Source organism: Nansenia antarctica, assembly GCF_963989245.1.
Source record: "Nansenia antarctica genome assembly, chromosome: 2".
Taxonomy (NCBI): Eukaryota; Metazoa; Chordata; class Actinopteri; order Argentiniformes; family Microstomatidae; genus Nansenia; species Nansenia antarctica.
In genome coordinates this window covers 89,619,899-89,637,398 of record NC_137675.1, presented here as the reverse complement: position 1 = coordinate 89,637,398, position 17,500 = coordinate 89,619,899, and positions in this window count along the sequence as shown.

Sequence of the window (17,500 nt, the reverse complement as noted above, 5' to 3'; positions counted from 1 at the left end):
TCAATATATATTTGTTAAGTTATTTATTTCATGAGAGAGTCTATCGTACGGAAGCGTATTGCGTTCATCCCCCCCAAAAAAATAATAGACGCCTTATCTCCTAATTAGGAGATACATATGGGATGGAGGGAGGGGGGTTAGGATTGAGGGTGGTGGGGGGGGTGGGTTAGATGTGGGTTAGGGTAACCCTAATCTTAACCCTAACCCTAACCCTATCCTAACCCTGACCTTAACCGTAACCCTAACCCACATCTAACCTCCCCCCCACCCTTAATCCTAACCCCCCCCCACCCTTAATCCTGACCCCCCTCCCCCCACCCCATACTTATCTAATGAGGAGATTCTGGTCCTAATTAGGAAATGAGGAGATATGGATCTCCTTGTTATGAGATAAGGAGATATGGATCTCCTTGTTATGAGATAAGGAAATATGGATCTCCTAGTTATGAGATAAGGAGATATGGATCTCCTTGTTATGAGATAAGGAGATATGGATCTCCTAGTTATGAGATAAGGAGATATGGATCTCCTAGTTATGAGATATGGAGATATGGATCTCCTAGTTATGAGATAAGGAGATATGGATCTCCTAGTTATGAGATATGGAGATATGGATCTCCTAGTTATGAGATAAGGAGATATGGATCTCCTAGTTATGAGATAAGGAGATATGGATCTCCTAGTTATGAGATAAGGAGATATGGATCTCCTAGTTATGAGATAAGGAGATATGGATCTCCTAGTTATGAGATAAGGAGATATGGATCTCCTAGTTATGAGATAAGGCGTTTTGTTTTGTTTTTGTGGTGCGGACACAATGCGCTTCCGTACTATTGTATGTTATCCAATGAGTGTTCATCTTACTGTAGGTTCCTCCCACTTTCCTGATGATAGACACTGACTCTCTGGGGCTGTGTTCGGAATGGCATACTAGCATACTACTCATACTAGATAGAGATTTTGAGTATGCAGTGCGTTCACACTGTATAGTATGTGAAACGTTAGTATGCGAGAAATCCAGTATGTATACTAGCTCCGCCCACATTCTAAATACAGATCGAGACCATATTATTTCCACTCAACTTCCCCAGAATGCATTGCGCGTCTCTTCAGTCACGTCAAACTGCGTCATACAAACTCGTCATACAGCTGTTGTTTACATGGTCTGAGTGACTGGAGACCGAAAACTCGCAATAAACAAAACATTTTGCACAGGTTTGAGTGTGCAGATGCTGCTTTTTTGCACTTAATTTGATACTCTTCAGCTGCAGCACCCCAGCTAAGTCTGATCACGGATGAGCGGTGGTATTTCCACTATAATGGGAATCTACATGGTGAAATGCATTCTTAGACATGTCTACGTTGTCGTGTCAAGATGCCACTTGAAATGCATGAAATCTGAGTTTACACACAAATCTTACACACACACACACACACACACACACACACACACACACCACACACACACACACACACACACACACACACACACACACACACAAACACATGTTCACGAATGGTCTCGGTATTGTAGCTTCAGAAGGAACAAGTTGTTTTTTATTGTGCTTGCTGTAGCAAGCCGCACTATATGTTATTGCTCATATATTTTAATCCTGTTCTTTTACCAACTGCTAAGACAACAGTTACTTTAGCTAGCTAAAGATATTGGCCCCCAAATCAACTTGTTTAGCTATTATGCTCCGACATTTCGGTCTAAGTAGTAAAGGTATCTACCGTAACTAAGGTAACGTAGCTAGCGAACAGAAGTGGGGAAAAAACGTCAGATCAGATAAATAAACGAGTTACTTTGATAAACTAGCCACATTTTGGGAATATACATGGTTACTTTCTCGCCTGAAAACATATTTTAATAAAATGACAGCCAAAATTACAACATATATATAACATGGCATACTTTTTATGAATTCAGTATGCAGTATATACTCATTGAGTATGCTAGTATGCAGTATGTAGTATGCAGTATGCTAGTATGCAGTATGTTAGTATGCAGTATGCTAGTATGCAGGATGCTAGTGTGCAGTATGTTAGTATGCAGTATGCTAGTATGCAGTATGGTAGTATGCAGTATGCTAGTATGCAGTATGGTAGTATGCAGTATGGTAGTATGCAGTATGCTAGTATGCAGTATATACACATTGAGTATGCTAGTATGCAGTATATACACATTGAGTATGCTAGTATGCAGTATATACACATTGAGTATGCTAGTATGCAGTACGCTAGTATGCAGTATATACACATTGAGTATGCTAGTATGCAGTATATACACTGAGTATGCTAGTATGCAGTATATACACATTGAGTATGCTAGTATGCAGTATATACACATTGAGTATGCTAGTATGCAGTATATACACATTGAGTATGCTAGTATGCAGTATATAAACATTGAGTATGCTAGTATGCAGTATGCTAGTATGCAGTATATACACATTGAGTATGCTAGTATGCAGTATATACACATTGAGTATGCTAGTATGCAGTATATAAACATTGAGTATGCTAGTATGCAGTATATACTCATTGAGTATGCTAGTATGCAGTATATAAACATTGAGTATGCTAGTATGCAGTATATACACATTGAGTATGCTAGTATGCCGTATATACACATTGAGTATGCTAGTATGCAGTATATACACATTGAGTATGCTAGTATGCAGTATATACACATTGAGTATGCTAGTATGCAGTATGCTAGTACGCAGTATGCTAGTACGCAGTATGCTAGTGTGCTGTATGCTAGTGTGCCATTTCAAACACAGTCTGGGAGTGCAACCTGACCACTGGGGGGCAGCAGAGAGGCAGAGTGTTGTGTTTTATCTGACCGCTGGGGGGCAGCAGAGAAGCAGAGTGTTGTGTTTTATCTGACCACTGGGGGGCAGCAGAGAGGCAGATTGTTGTGTTTTATCTGACCACTGGGGGGCAGCAGAGAAGCAGAGTGTTGTGTTTTATCTGACCACTGGGGGGCAGCAGGGAGGCAGAGTGTTGTGTTTTATCTGACCACTGGGGGGCAGCAGAGAGGCAGAGTGTTGTGTTTTATCTGACCACTGGGGGGCAGCAGAGAAGCAGAGTGTTGTGTTTTATCTGACCACTGGGGGGCAGCAGAGAGGCAGAGTGTTGTGTTTTATCTGACCACTGGGGGGCAGCAGAGAGGCAGAGTGTTGTGTTCTATCAGCAGGTCATTTTGTCATCTCTTCTCTATGTGGTCCTAGCAACAGCACTCTGATTGGCTAGATAATTAAAACATTATAATTTATGCATTTTTGGTGCAGACATCTCTATGGATACGCCTCCTTCAGCTGCTGCCACTCAAAGGACTTTTAATGACTGAGACTTTTAATGACAGTGGACTTTTAATTACTGAGGACTTTTAATGATGTAGGACTTTTAATTACTGAGGACTTTTAATGACAGTGGACTTTTAATGATGTAGGCCTTTTAATGATGTAGGACTTTTAATTACTGAGGACTTTTAATGAATGAGACTTTTAATGATGTAGGACTTTTAATGAATGAGACTTTTAATTATGAAGGACTTTTAATGAATGAGGACTTTTAATGAATGAGACTTTTAATGACAGTGGACTTTTAATTACATTACTGAGGATTTGTAATGGTGTAGTAGGACCTTTAACACACATAACTACTGAGGACTTTTAATGGTGTAGGACCTTTAACACACATCATTTCACATGTTTGAACGGGACAACTTAGACAAGGGCCCTTTTCAACCCAACATGGTGATATTTTACATTATGTTCAAATAAGTAACGACCTCGTGTGTGAAATAGCTTTTCAGGCACCAGTTAAGACGACATGAGTATAATAATAGAATCTAAGGTGACTCATTTTAAAGTAAGATAAGAAATGTAAGAAGACCTGCCTACCATGTTACTGATAACACGTTATTACCATGTTATTACCATGTTACTGATAACACGGTATTACCTGTTATTACCATGTTATTACCATGTTACTGATAACACGGTATTACCTGTTATTACCATGTTATTACCATGTTATTGATAACAGGTTATTACAGGTCTTTGTTTGTCTGAACCATGACTGAGCTCATTACACGGGACGTCAGTTGAATAGATTAACTTCAGTACGACTGTAATGTCCTGTAAAGTCTATTACTATATTTTATATTTATTATATAACATTGTAATTAAAATAATAATTATAATATTATTATCTAATGTCTGATAAGGACCTCTGGGTAAGCAGAGCAGGTGATGTGGTGATGTACGATAACAACACAGAACATCAATAAACCGTCTGAGATGAGGCCTGTCTGTGTGTTATTACTGAGAGGACCATAGAGATGTTATTACTGAGAGGACCAGAGATGTTATTACTGAGAGGATCAGAGAGATGTTATTACTGAGAGGATCAGAGAGATGTTATTACTGAGAGGATCAGAGGGATGTTATTACTGAGAGGACCAGAGATGTTATTACTGAGAGGATCAGAGAGATGTTATTACTGAGAGGATCAGAGATGTTATTACTGAGAGGATCAGAGGGATGTTATTACTGAGAGGATCAGAGAGATGTTATTACTGAGAGGATCAGAGATGTTATTACTGAGAGGACCAGAGAGATGTTATTACTGAGAGGATCAGAGGGATGTTATTACTGAGAGGATCAGAGAGATGTTATTACTGAGAGGACCATAGAGATGTTATTACTGAGAGGACCAGAGATGTTATTACTGAGAGGACCATAGAGATGTTATTACTGAGAGGACCAGAGGGATGTTATTACTGAGAGGACCAGAGATGTTATTACTGAGAGGACCAGAGAGATGTTATTACTGAGGAGGACCAGAGGGATGTTATTACTGAGAGGACCAGAGAGATGTTATTACTGAGAGGATCAGAGAGATGTTATTACTGAGAGGATCAGAGAGATGTTATTACTGAGAGGACCATAGAGATGTTATTACTGAGAGGATCAGAGATGTTATTACTGAGAGGACCAGAGAGATGTTATTACTGAGAGGACCATAGAGATGTTATTACTGAGAGGATCAGAGAGATGTTATTACTGAGAGGATCAGAGATGTTATTACTGAGAGGACCAGAGAGATGTTATTACTGAGAGGACCAGAGAGATGTTATTACTGAGGAGGACCATAGAGATGTTATTACTGAGAGGACCAGAGAGATGTTATTACTGAGAGGACCAGAGAGATGTTATTACTGAGAGGATCAGAGAGATGTTATTACTGAGAGGATCAGAGAGATGTTATTACTGAGAGGATCAGAGAGATGTTATTACTGAGAGGACCAGAGAGATGTTATTACTGAGAGGACCAGAGAGATGTTATTACTGAGAGGATCAGAGAGATGTTATTACTGAGAGGACCAGAGATGTTATTACTGAGAGGACCAGAGAGATGTTATTACTGAGAGGATCAGAGAGATGTTATTACTGAGAGGACCAGAGAGATGTTATTACTGAGAGGACCAGAGAGATGTTATTACTGAGAGGACCAGAGAGATGTTATTACTGAGAGGACCAGAGAGATGTTATTACTGAGAGGACCAGAGAGATGTTATTACTGAGAGGACCATAGAGATGTTATTACTGAGAGGATCAGAGAGATGTTATTACTGAGGAGGACCATAGAGATGTTATTACTGAGAGGACCATAGAGATGTTATTACTGAGAGGACCAGAGAGATGTTATTACTGAGAGGATCAGAGATGTTATTACTGAGAGGATCAGAGAGATGTTATTACTGAGAGGACCAGAGAGATGTTATTACTGAGAGGACCAGAGAGATGTTATTACTGAGAGGACCAGAGAGATGTTATTACTGAGAGGACCAGAGAGATGTTATTACTGAGAGGATCAGAGAGATGTTATTACTGATAGGACCAGAGATGTTATTACTGAGAGGACCAGAGATGTTATTACTGAGAGGACCAGAGATGTTATTACTGAGAGGATCATAGAGATGTTATTACTGAGAGGATCAGAGATGTTATTACTGAGAGGATCAGAGATGTTATTACTGAGAGGACCAGAGAGATGTTATTACTGAGAGGACCAGAGATGTTATTACTGAGAGGATCAGAGATGTTATTACTGAGAGGACCAGAGAGATGTTATTACTGAGAGGACCAGAGATGTTATTACTGAGAGGATCAGAGAGATGTTATTACTGAGAGGATCAGAGAGATGTTATTACTGAGAGGACCAGAGATGTTATTACTGAGAGGATCAGAGAGATGTTATTACTGAGGAGGACCAGAGAGATGTTATTACTGAGAGGACCAGAGATGTTATTACTGAGAGGATCAGAGAGATGTTATTACTGAGAGGACCAGAGATGTTATTACTGAGAGGATCAGAGAGATGTTATTACTGAGAGGACCATAGAGATGTTATTACTGAGAGGACCAGAGAGATGTTATTACTGAGAGGACCAGAGAGATGTTATTACTGAGAGGATCAGAGAGATGTTATTACTGAGAGGACCAGAGAGATGTTATTACTGAGAGGACCAGAGAGATGTTATTACTGAGAGGACCAGAGAGATGTTATTACTGAGAGGATCAGAGAGATGTTATTACTGAGAGGACCAGAGAGATGTTATTACTGAGAGGACCAGAGAGATGTTATTACTGAGAGGACCAGAGAGATGTTATTACTGAGAGGACCAGAGAGATGTTATTACTGAGAGGATCAGAGAGATGTTATTACTGAGAGGATCAGAGAGATGTTATTACTGACAGGACCAGAGAGATGTTATTACTGAGAGGACCATAGAGATGTTATTACTGAGAGGATCAGAGAGATGTTATTACTGAGAGGATCAGAGAGATGTTATTACTGAGAGGACCAGAGAGATGTTATTACTGACAGGACCAGAGATGTTATTACTGAGAGGACCATAGAGATGTTATTACTGAGAGGATCAGAGAGATGTTATTACTGAGAGGATCAGAGAGATGTTATTACTGAGAGGATCAGAGAGATGTTATTACTGAGAGGATCAGAGGGATGTTATTACTGAGAGGATCAGAGAGATGTTATTACTGAGAGGATCAGAGATGTTATTACTGAGAGGATCAGAGGGATGTTATTACTGAGAGGATCAGAGGGATGTTATTACTGAGAGGATCAGAGATGTTATTACTGAGAGGACCAGAGAGATGTTATTACTGAGAGGACCATAGAGATGTTATTACTGAGAGGATCAGAGAGATGTTATTACTGAGAGGATCAGAGATGTTATTACTGAGAGGACCAGAGAGATGTTATTACTGAGAGGACCAGAGAGATGTTATTACTGAGAGGACCAGAGAGATGTTATTACTGAGAGGACCAGAGAGATGTTATTACTGAGAGGACCAGAGAGATGTTATTACTGAGAGGATCAGAGAGATGTTATTACTGAGAGGACCAGAGAGATGTTATTACTGAGAGGACCAGAGAGATGTTATTACTGAGAGGACCAGAGAGATGTTATTACTGAGAGGATCAGAGAGATGTTATTACTGAGAGGATCAGAGATGTTATTACTGAGAGGACCAGAAATGTTATTACTGAGAGGATCAGAGGGATGTTATTACTGAGAGGACCAGAGATGTTATTACTGAGAGGACCAGAGATGTTATTACTGAGAGGACCAGAGATGTTATTACTGAGAGGACCATAGAGATGTTATTACTGAGAGGACCAGAGATGTTATTACTGAGAGGATCATTGAGATGTTATTACTGAGAGGATCAGAGAGATGTTATTACTGAGAGGATCAGAGAGATGTTATTACTGAGAGGATCAGAGAGATGTTATTACTGAGAGGATCAGAGAGATGTTATTACTGAGAGGATCATTGAGATGTTATTACTGAGAGGATCAGAGAGATGTTATTACTGAGAGGATCAGAGAGATGTTATTACTGAGAGGATCAGAGAGATGTTATTACTGAGAGGACCAGAGAGATGTTATTACTGAGAGGATCAGAGATGTTATTACTGAGAGGATCAGAGATGTTATTACTGAGAGGACCAGAGGGCTGTATTAGAGGTAATGATAGAGGTGTTATTAGAGGTAATGATAGAGGTGTTATTAGAGGTAATGATAGAGGTGTTATTAGAGGTAATGATGGAGGTGTTATTAGAGGTAATGAAGGAGGAGATTTTGAGCGTTTCCGCTCATCAATGCACAGATGGGGCTTGGCCCCAAATGCGTCGTGCGAGTGTGGCGCAGAGGACCAAACCGCAGACCATGTTATCCTGGATTGCCCGGTGTACCACCCACCCAACGGGATGCATGGTCTGTCGGTATTAGATGACGAGACGATGACGTGGCTTCTGGAGGGGTGTCCAGAAATATAGCCCGGGTGAGCCCCTCAACCAGGTCTCGGGGTGGTAAAAGGATAGCCCCTCGGCCCCGAGCCTGGTGGAGTGGAGAGGAAAAACAACTACCCATACGCCGAAGAAGAAGAAGAAGGAGGAGGTGTACACCACAGTCTAATAGAACAGTCGAGTGTATTGTGATGGTTATAACAGTAGGAGAGTGTATTGTGATGGTTATAACAGTAGGAGAGTGTATTGTGATGGTTATAACAGTAGAGAGTGTATTGTGATGGTTATAACAGTAGAGAGTGATGGTTATAACAGTAGAGAGTGATGGTTATAACAGTAGAGAGAGACTTGTGATGGTTATAACAGTAGAGAGTGTATTGTGATGGTTATAACAGTAGAGAGTGATGGTTATAACAGTAGAGAGTGTATTGTGATGGTTATAACAGTAGAGAGTGTATTGTGATGGTTATAACAGTAGAGAGTGTATTGTGATGGTTATAACAGTAGAGAGTGTATTGTGATGGTTATAACAGTAGAGAGTGTATTGTGATGGTTATAACAGTAGAGAGTGTATTGTGATGGTTATAACAGTAGAGAGTGTATTGTGATGGTTATAACAGTAGAGAGTGATGGTTATAACAGTAGAGAGTGATGGTTATAACAGTAGAGAGAGTATTGTGATGGTTATAACAGTAGAGAGTGTATTGTGATGGTTATAACAGTAGAGAGTGTATTGTGATGGTTATAACAGTAGAGAGTGATGGTTATAACAGTAGAGAGAGTATATTGTGATGGTTCTAACAGTACAGAGTGTATTGTGATGGTTATAACAGTAGAGAGTGATGGTTATAACAGTAGAGAGAGTATATTGTGATGGTTCTAACAGTACAGAGTGTATTGTGATGGTTATAACAGTAGGAGAGTATTGTGATGGTTATAACAGTAGGAGAGTATTGTGATGGTTATAACAGTAGAGAGTGTATTGTGATGGTTATAACAGTAAAGAGTGTATTGTGATGGTTAGAACAGTAGGAGAGTATTGTGATGGTTATAACAGTAGAGAGTGATGGTTATAACAGTAGAGAGTGTATTGTGATGGTTATAACAGTAGAGAGTGTATTGTGATGGTTAGAACAGTAGGAGAGTATTGTGATGGTTATAACAGTAGAGAGTGATGGTTATAACAGTAGAGAGTGATGGTTATAACAGTAGAGAGTGTATTGTGATGGTTATAACAGTAGAGAGTGATGGTTATAACAGTAGAGAGTGATGGTTATAACAGTACAGAGTGTATTGTGATGGTTATAACAGTAGAGAGTGTATTGTGATGGTTATAACAGTAGAGAGTGATGGTTATAACAGTAGAGAGTGATGGTTATAACAGTAGAGAGAGTATTGTGATGGTTATAACAGTAGAGAGTGTATTGTGATGGTTATACCAGTAGAGAGAGTATTGTGATGGTTATAACAGTACAGAGTGTATTGTGATGGTTATAACAGTAGAGAGTGATGGTTATAACAGTAGGAGAGTGTATTGTGATGGTTATAACAGTAGAGAGTGATGGTTATAACAGTAGGAGAGTGTATTGTGATGGTTATAACAGTAGAGAGTGATGGTTATAACAGTAGAGAGTGATGGTTATAACAGTACAGAGTGTATTGTGATGGTTATAACAGTAGAGAGTGATGGTTATAACAGTAGGAGAGTGTATTGTGATGGTTATAACAGTAGAGAGTGTATTGTGATGGTTATAACAGTAGAGAGTGATGGTTATAACAGTAGGAGAGTATTGTGATGGTTATAACAGTACAGAGTGTATGGTGATGGTTATAACAGTAGGAGAGTATTGTGATGGTTATAACAGTAGAGAGTGTATTGTGATGGTTATAACAGTAGAGCGTGTATTGTGATGGTTATAACAGTAGAGAGAGTATTGTGATGCTTCCATTCAGAGTGTCTGTCTCAGACCCTGAAGATAAGGGTTAGGGTTAAAGGTCAGGCTCAGGGTTAAAGGTCAGGGGGAACTAGTACCTCTTCATGTTTGGCAGAACAAAGAGTTCCTGTTGTGCCTGCTTACATTGGTAACAAAGTTTGGGTCTAACATGTGTTAGGTCCACACACACACACACACACACACACACACACACACACACACACACCCCTTCCCATCCAGACACCCTCTCCTCCCTCCTCCCTGTAGCCTCCCAGGTCCCAGGCTGTCCCTCCCTCCTCCCCCTGGTTCGGCTGAGGCCGTAAACACTCTGACTGTTTAACCAGACAGGTTAGGTCAGGTGACTTATATAAGCCTGGAGTTTGACCCTCGGGACAGGAACACACCTGAACACATGTGGTGAGACTGGAGGTCAGACAGACGTGAGACACAGACGTGAGACGGACGTGAGACAGACGCGAGACTGGACCTGAGAACTCGGCTGGTCAACTGGAGTGAAACGCTGAGCTGGACAATCACACTGAGTGGTGAGTACCATGACTGGCCTAGTCCACACACACACACACACACACACACACACACACACACACACTCACACACACACACCTACATACACACACACATACACACACACACACACACACACACACACACACACACACATACCATAGGTGTAGTAGTGGTCTAGGGGATAGTGAGTTGGACGCGAACTGTAAGTTGTTTTGGATAAAAGTGTCTGCTAAATGGTTAACATGTACCACAACACACACACACACACACACACACACACACACACACACACACAGTCCGCTGTGCAGATTTGTTGCAGTAAGAATGCCACAGTAGGTAAAGATTAAGCCAGCTAGTGTGTGTGTGTGTGTGTGTGTGTGTGTGTGTGTGTGTGTGTGTGTGTGTGTGTGTGACTGTGAGTCTACAGACTGGAGCAACTCCAGTTTGACTTCATTCACCAGAAATGCATAAATTATAATGTTTTCATTTTCTAGCCAATCAGAGTGCTGTTGCTAGGACCACATAGAACACTTGGGGCCGGTTTCACAGACAAGGCTTAAGCCTAGTCCTGGACTAAATCACACTTTCAATGTAAAATCTCCATTGAAGATGCTTTTTAGTCTAGGATTAGTCCTAAGCCTTGTCTGTGAAACCAGCCCTTGGTGTTCTGGAAGTCTTTGGCAGGTGGAGGGTTAATTAAGCAATATCACACAGAGGGAGTGTGTTATACTGAATATCAGCACAGCTGTGATTGGGTCGTAGGTACGAGGCCGCCGGCCGAGTAGGAAGACAATCACAGCCGTGCTGATATTCAGTATAACAGCACGACCTCCAGTGTGATATTGCTTTTATACAACAGTTCTACAGCGCCATTTATTAGTTAACAGTAATAAGCGACAACAGATTATGATTTGTTTGTTTATTTAATCATAAAAATAAACAAAAAATAGTTCCGCAACTGAACTTCAAATGGACTGTTGCCTAGTAACCTGAACACAAACATGTAGTCTAATTAACGGTCATTTAGTAGAACATCTGTGCGGCGGAGTGATACATATAGTTAAAAGTCCCAGTGCTGTATATCAGCACTCATGGAATGCCTCTTGTCCAATCAAATTACTTGGTCGGAACCATCTGTTGTATAATAGACCGTATGTGATAGAAAACCGAAGTGTTCTTTGCAGGGATTCGGTGTCTGGCTATGTTGCAGCATTGGTTGTCAAAGTCCAGATGATTATTTCTGTGGAATCAATCAATCAAATGTATAATGGCTGACAAACTAGCAGTGATGTGTGTGGAGGACTCCCTGACGGCTTGGATCCACAACTACCTCACAGACAGACGTCAGTATGTGAGACTGCAGGGCTGTCAGTCTGAGGTGGTGGTGTGCAACACCGGCGCCCCCCAGGGAACTGTTCTGTCACCCTTTCTCTTCACCCTCTATACCTCCGACTTCCAGTTTAGCTCCGACCAGTGCCACCTGCAGAAGTTTTCTGATGACTCCTCTATCGTCGGTTACATCACAGACGACAGGGACGAGGAGTACAGGGCCCTGGTGGAGAGCTTTGTGCAGTGGTGCGACACCAACTACCTTTTGCTTAACACCAGCAAAACAAAGGAGTTGGTGGTGGATTTTAGGAGGAAAAGAAGGATCCCAGCCCCCATCACCATCAAGGGGGTGGACGTCGAGAGAGTGGACTCCTACAGGTACCTGGGAGTACAAATTAATAACAAACTGGACTGGACTGACAACACCGAGGCTCTTCTCAGGAAAGGGCAGAGCAGACTGTTTTTCCTGAGAAGGCTGAGGTCTTTCGGCGTCTGCAACAAGCTGCTGCGAATGTTTTACCAGTCGGTGGTCGCCAGCGTTCTGTTCTTCGCCGTGGCCTGCTGGGGTGGAAACATCTGTGCCAGGGATGCTGCGAAGCTGAGCAAACTGGTGAAGAAGGCCAGCTCTGTGGTGGGGACCGGGCTGGACAGCCTAGAGGTGGTGGCAGAACAGAGGATGGGGAAAAAACTGGCGGCCATGCTGGCCAATCCCTCCCATCCGATGTACTGCGAGCTGGCGGGGATGAGGAGCAAGTTCAGCCACAGATTTGTTCTCCCCCGTCAAAGTACAAAAAGATTTGGACAGTCCTTTATTCCAGCTGCACTCCGACTCTACAACCAGGCCCTGCAGGGTGGGGGAGACCTGGAGCTGAGAGGCCGTTAAGACTGCTACTTGGACTATACATGCACTTGAGCACTTTACTTGCACTTTTTATTTATTGAGCCTGCACTGTTTTATTTATTTATTTATTGAATGTTTTCTGTCTGCCCTAACTAAGCTGTTTGACAACAACATTTCCCCATTGGGGACAATAAAGGTTTTCATTCATTCATTCATATATAGCACATTTAAACATGACACGTGTCAACCAAAGTGCTTTACAGTAAAAGTACAGGTGTGATGGAGGGGCAGGTCAGGTGTGATGGAGGGGGCAGGTGTGATGGAGGGGGCAGGTCAGGTGTGATGGAGGGGCAGGTCAGGTGTGATGGAGGGGGCAGGTCAGGTGTGATGGAGGGGCAGGTCAGGTGTGATGGAGGGGCAGGTCAGGTGTGATGGAGGGGGCAGGTCAGGTGTGATGGAGGGGCAGGTCAGGTGTGATGGAGGGGCAGGTCAGGTGTGATGGAGGGGGCAGGTCAGGTGTGATGGAGGGGCAGGTGTGATGGAGGGGCAGGTCAGGTGTGATGGAGGGGCAGGTCAGGTGTGATAGAGGGGCAGGTCAGGTGTGATGGAGGGGGCAGGTGTGATGGAGGGGGCAGGTGTGATGGAGGGGCAGGTCAGGTGTGATGGAGGGGGCAGGTCAGGTGTGATGGAGGGGCAGGTCAGGTGTGATGGAGGGGCAGGTCAGGTGTGATGGAGGGGCAGGTCAGGTGTGATGGAGGGGCAGGTCAGGTGTGATGGAGGGGCAGGTCAGGTGTGATAGAGGGGCAGGTCAGGTGTGATGGAGGGGGCAGGTCAGGTGTGATGGAGGGGCAGGTCAGGTGTGATGGAGGGGGCAGGTCAGGTGTGATGGAGGGGCAGGTCAGGTGTGATGGAGGGGCAGGTCAGGTGTGATGGAGGGGCAGGTCAGGTGTGATGGAGGGGCAGGTCAGGTGTGATGGAGGGGCAGGTCAGGTGTGATGGAGGGGCAGGTCAGGTGTGATGGAGGGGCAGGTCAGGTGTGATGGAGGGGCAGGTCAGGTGTGATGGAGGGGGCAGGTGTGATGGAGGGGGCAGGTCAGGTGTGATGGAGGGGCAGGTCAGGTGTGATGGAGGGGCAGGTCAGGTGTGATGGAGGGGCAGGGCAGGTGTGATGGAGGGGCAGGTCAGGTGTGATGGAGGGGCAGGTCAGGTGTGATGGAGGGGGCAGGTCAGGTGTGATGGAGGGGCAGGTCAGGTGTGATGGAGGGGCAGGTCAGGTGTGATGGAGGGGTCAGGTGTGATGGAGGGGGCAGGTAAGGTGTGATGGAGGGGCAGGTCAGGTGTGATGGAGGGGCAGGTCAGGTGTGATGGAGGGGCAGGTCAGGTGTGATGGAGGGGCAGGTCAGGTGTGATGGAGGGGTCAGGTGTGATAGAGGGGCAGGTCAGGTGTGATGGAGGGGCAGGTAAGGTGTGATGGAGGGGCAAGTCAGGTGTGATGGAGGGGCAGGTCAGGTGTGATGGAGGGGCAGGTAAGGTGTGATGGAGGGGCAAGTCAGGTGTGATGGAGGGGCAGGTCAGGTGTGATGGAGGGCCAGGTCAGGTGTGATGGAGGGGGCAGGTCAGGTGTGATGGAGGGGCAGGTCAGGTGTGATGGAGGGGCAGGTCAGGTGTGATGGAGGGGCAGGTCAGGTGTGATGGAGGGGCAGGTCAGGTGTGATGGAGGGGCAGGTCAGGTGTGATGGAGGGGGCAGGTCAGGTGTGATGGAGGGGCAGGTCAGGTGTGATGGAGGGGGCAGGTCAGGTGTGATGGAGGGGGCAGGTCAGGTGTGATGGGGCAGGTCAGGTGTGATGGAGGGGCAGGTCAGGTGTGATGGAGGGGCAGGTCAGGTGTGATGGAGGGGCAGGTCAGGTGTGATGGAGGGGCAGGTCAGGTGTGATGGAGGGGGCAGGTCAGGTGTGATGGAGGGGCAGGTCAGGTGTGATGGAGGGGCAGGTCAGGTGTGATGGAGGGGCAGGTCAGGTGTGATGGAGGGGCAGGTCAGGTGTGATGGAGGGGCAGGGCAGGTGTGATGGAGGGGGCAGGTAAGGTGTGATGGAGGGGCAGGTCAGGTGTGATGGAGGGGCAGGTCAGGTGTGATGGAGGGGCAGGTCAGGTGTGATGGAGGGGCAGGTCAGGTGTGATGGAGGGGGCAGGTCAGGTGTGATGGAGGGGGCAGGTCAGGTGTGATGGAGGGGCAGGTCAGGTGTGATGGAGGGGCAGGTCAGGTGTGATGGAGGGGCAGGTGTGATGGAGGGGCAGGTCAGGTGTGATGGAGGGGCAGGTCAGGTGTGATGGAGGGGCAGGTCAGGTGTGATGGAGGGGGCAGGTGTGATGGAGGGGCAGGTCAGGTGTGATGGAGGGGCAGGTCAGGTGTGATGGAGGGGGCAGGTCAGGTGTGAAGGAGGGGCAGGTCAGGTGTGATGGAGGGGCAGGTCAGGTGTGATGGAGGGGGCAGGTGTGATGGAGGGGTTATGATGTTATTGAGGCAATATTACAAACCTTAAAACAATCTTAAAACAGCTCAGCCTGACTTATTTTCTTAAGTGAGATGGTTTCAAACGTGTCATTTTTCATAACCACATCAGAGGACAAAGTACCGCATTATCTGCGTGGTGATGTTGAGTTTTATCTTATCAGCACATCTGTCTATCTTCCCCTATCTCACTAGAGATAAGACGTGTGCCTTGGATTGACCAGGTGAACACATCCAGCCCTGAACATGTGTGACACAGTCTGATCATTTGGTCCTCATGTCTGATCTGATGTAATGATCAGACTTTTCTTCCGAAACATGTGAATACATTTCCGCGTTGTTGAAAACCAACGACACATCGCTAGTCAGCTAACACAGCTTGTTCTGTGAGCCTGCTAACAATGTAAAGTAGTGTTGTAGTTAACTAGGTAACAATGTAAAGTAGTGTTCTAGTTAACTAGGTAACAATGTAAAGTAGTGTTCTAGTTAACTAGGTAACAATGTAAAGTAGTGTTCTAGTTAACTAGGTAACAATGTAAAGTAGTGTTGTAGTTAACTAGGTAAAGTAGTGTTCTAGTTAACTAGGTAACTATGTAAAGTAGTGTTCTAGTTAACAAGGTAACAATGTAAAGTAGCCCCGCGGTGGTGTAGCGGTCTAAGCACTGGCCACTAGTGCAAGTTGCCCACCGGGGACTGGGATCGTATCCCAGCTCGCCAGATCCGGATATGGCTGGGGCACACACGGGGAGCGGCATATTGGGCGGCCGCTCCCGAGGGCGGGTATAGGAGTAGTTCCGGACAAGGATCCGTCGCGCAACACCGCCCCCGTCTGGTGCTGGAGTAACGGTACTGGGCTCGAGGAGCCTGTCAGCTAGTCTGCCTGGCGCCCTCCTCTGGGACTGCCGGCCACGGGGTCGTGCGGCGGATCCTACGCAATAGGCAGGGGATAATTGGATGCTAGGTTGGGTTCAATTGGCTACCAAATTGGGTGAAAAAGGGGATAAAATCTGGAAAAAATAAAAATAAAAAAAATAAAAATTTAAAGTAGTGTTGTAGTTAACTAGGTAACGATGTAAAGTAGTGTTCTAGTTAACTAGGTAACAATGTAAAGTAGTGTTGTAGTTAAATAGGTAACAATGTAAAGTAGTGTTCTAGTTAACTAGGTAACAATGTAAAGTAGTGTTCTAGTTAACTAGGTAGCAATGTAAAGTAGTGTTGAAGTTAACTAGGTAACAATGTAAAGTAGTGTTCTAGTTAACTAGGTAACAATGTAAAGTAGTGTTGTAGTTAACTAGGTAACAATGTAAAGTAGTGTTGTAGTTAACTAGGTAACAATGTAAAGTAGTGTTGTAGTTACCTAGATAACAATGTAAAGTAGTGTTGTAGTTAACTAGGTAACAATGTAAAGTAGTGTTGTAGTTAACTAGGTAACAATGTAAAGTAGTGTTGTAGGTAACTAGGTAACAATGTAAAGTAGTGTTGTAGTTACCTAGATAACAATGTCAAGTAGTGTTGTAGTTAACTAGGTAACAATGTAAAGTAGTGTTGTAGTTAACTAGGTAACAATGTAAAGTAGTGTTGTAGTTAACTAGGTAACAATGTAAAGTAGTGTTCTAGATAACTAGGTAACAGTGGGGATTACTCACCCAATCCATTGTGTTGCAGTATTTTGGCTTGACTAGCGAGTTTGTGTTGTGATTCTCAACAACGTTGAAACGTAGTTCCGTGTTTCAAAAGACTTTCAAAAAGTCAGAACATTTTGATTGGTTGTTGACATGAGGACCAAATGATCTGACTGGGTCACATGTTGCTCTGAGTGTGTGTTTGTGTCTGAGTGTGTGTGTGTCTGTGTCTGTGTCTGTGTGTGCATGTGTGTCTGTGTCTGTGTCTGTGTGTGTGTGTCTGTGTCTGTGTCTGTGTCTGTGTCTGTGTCTGTGTGTGTGTGTGTGTGTGTGTGTGTGTGTATGTGTGTCTGTGTCTGTGTCTGTGTGTCTGTGTCTGTGTCTG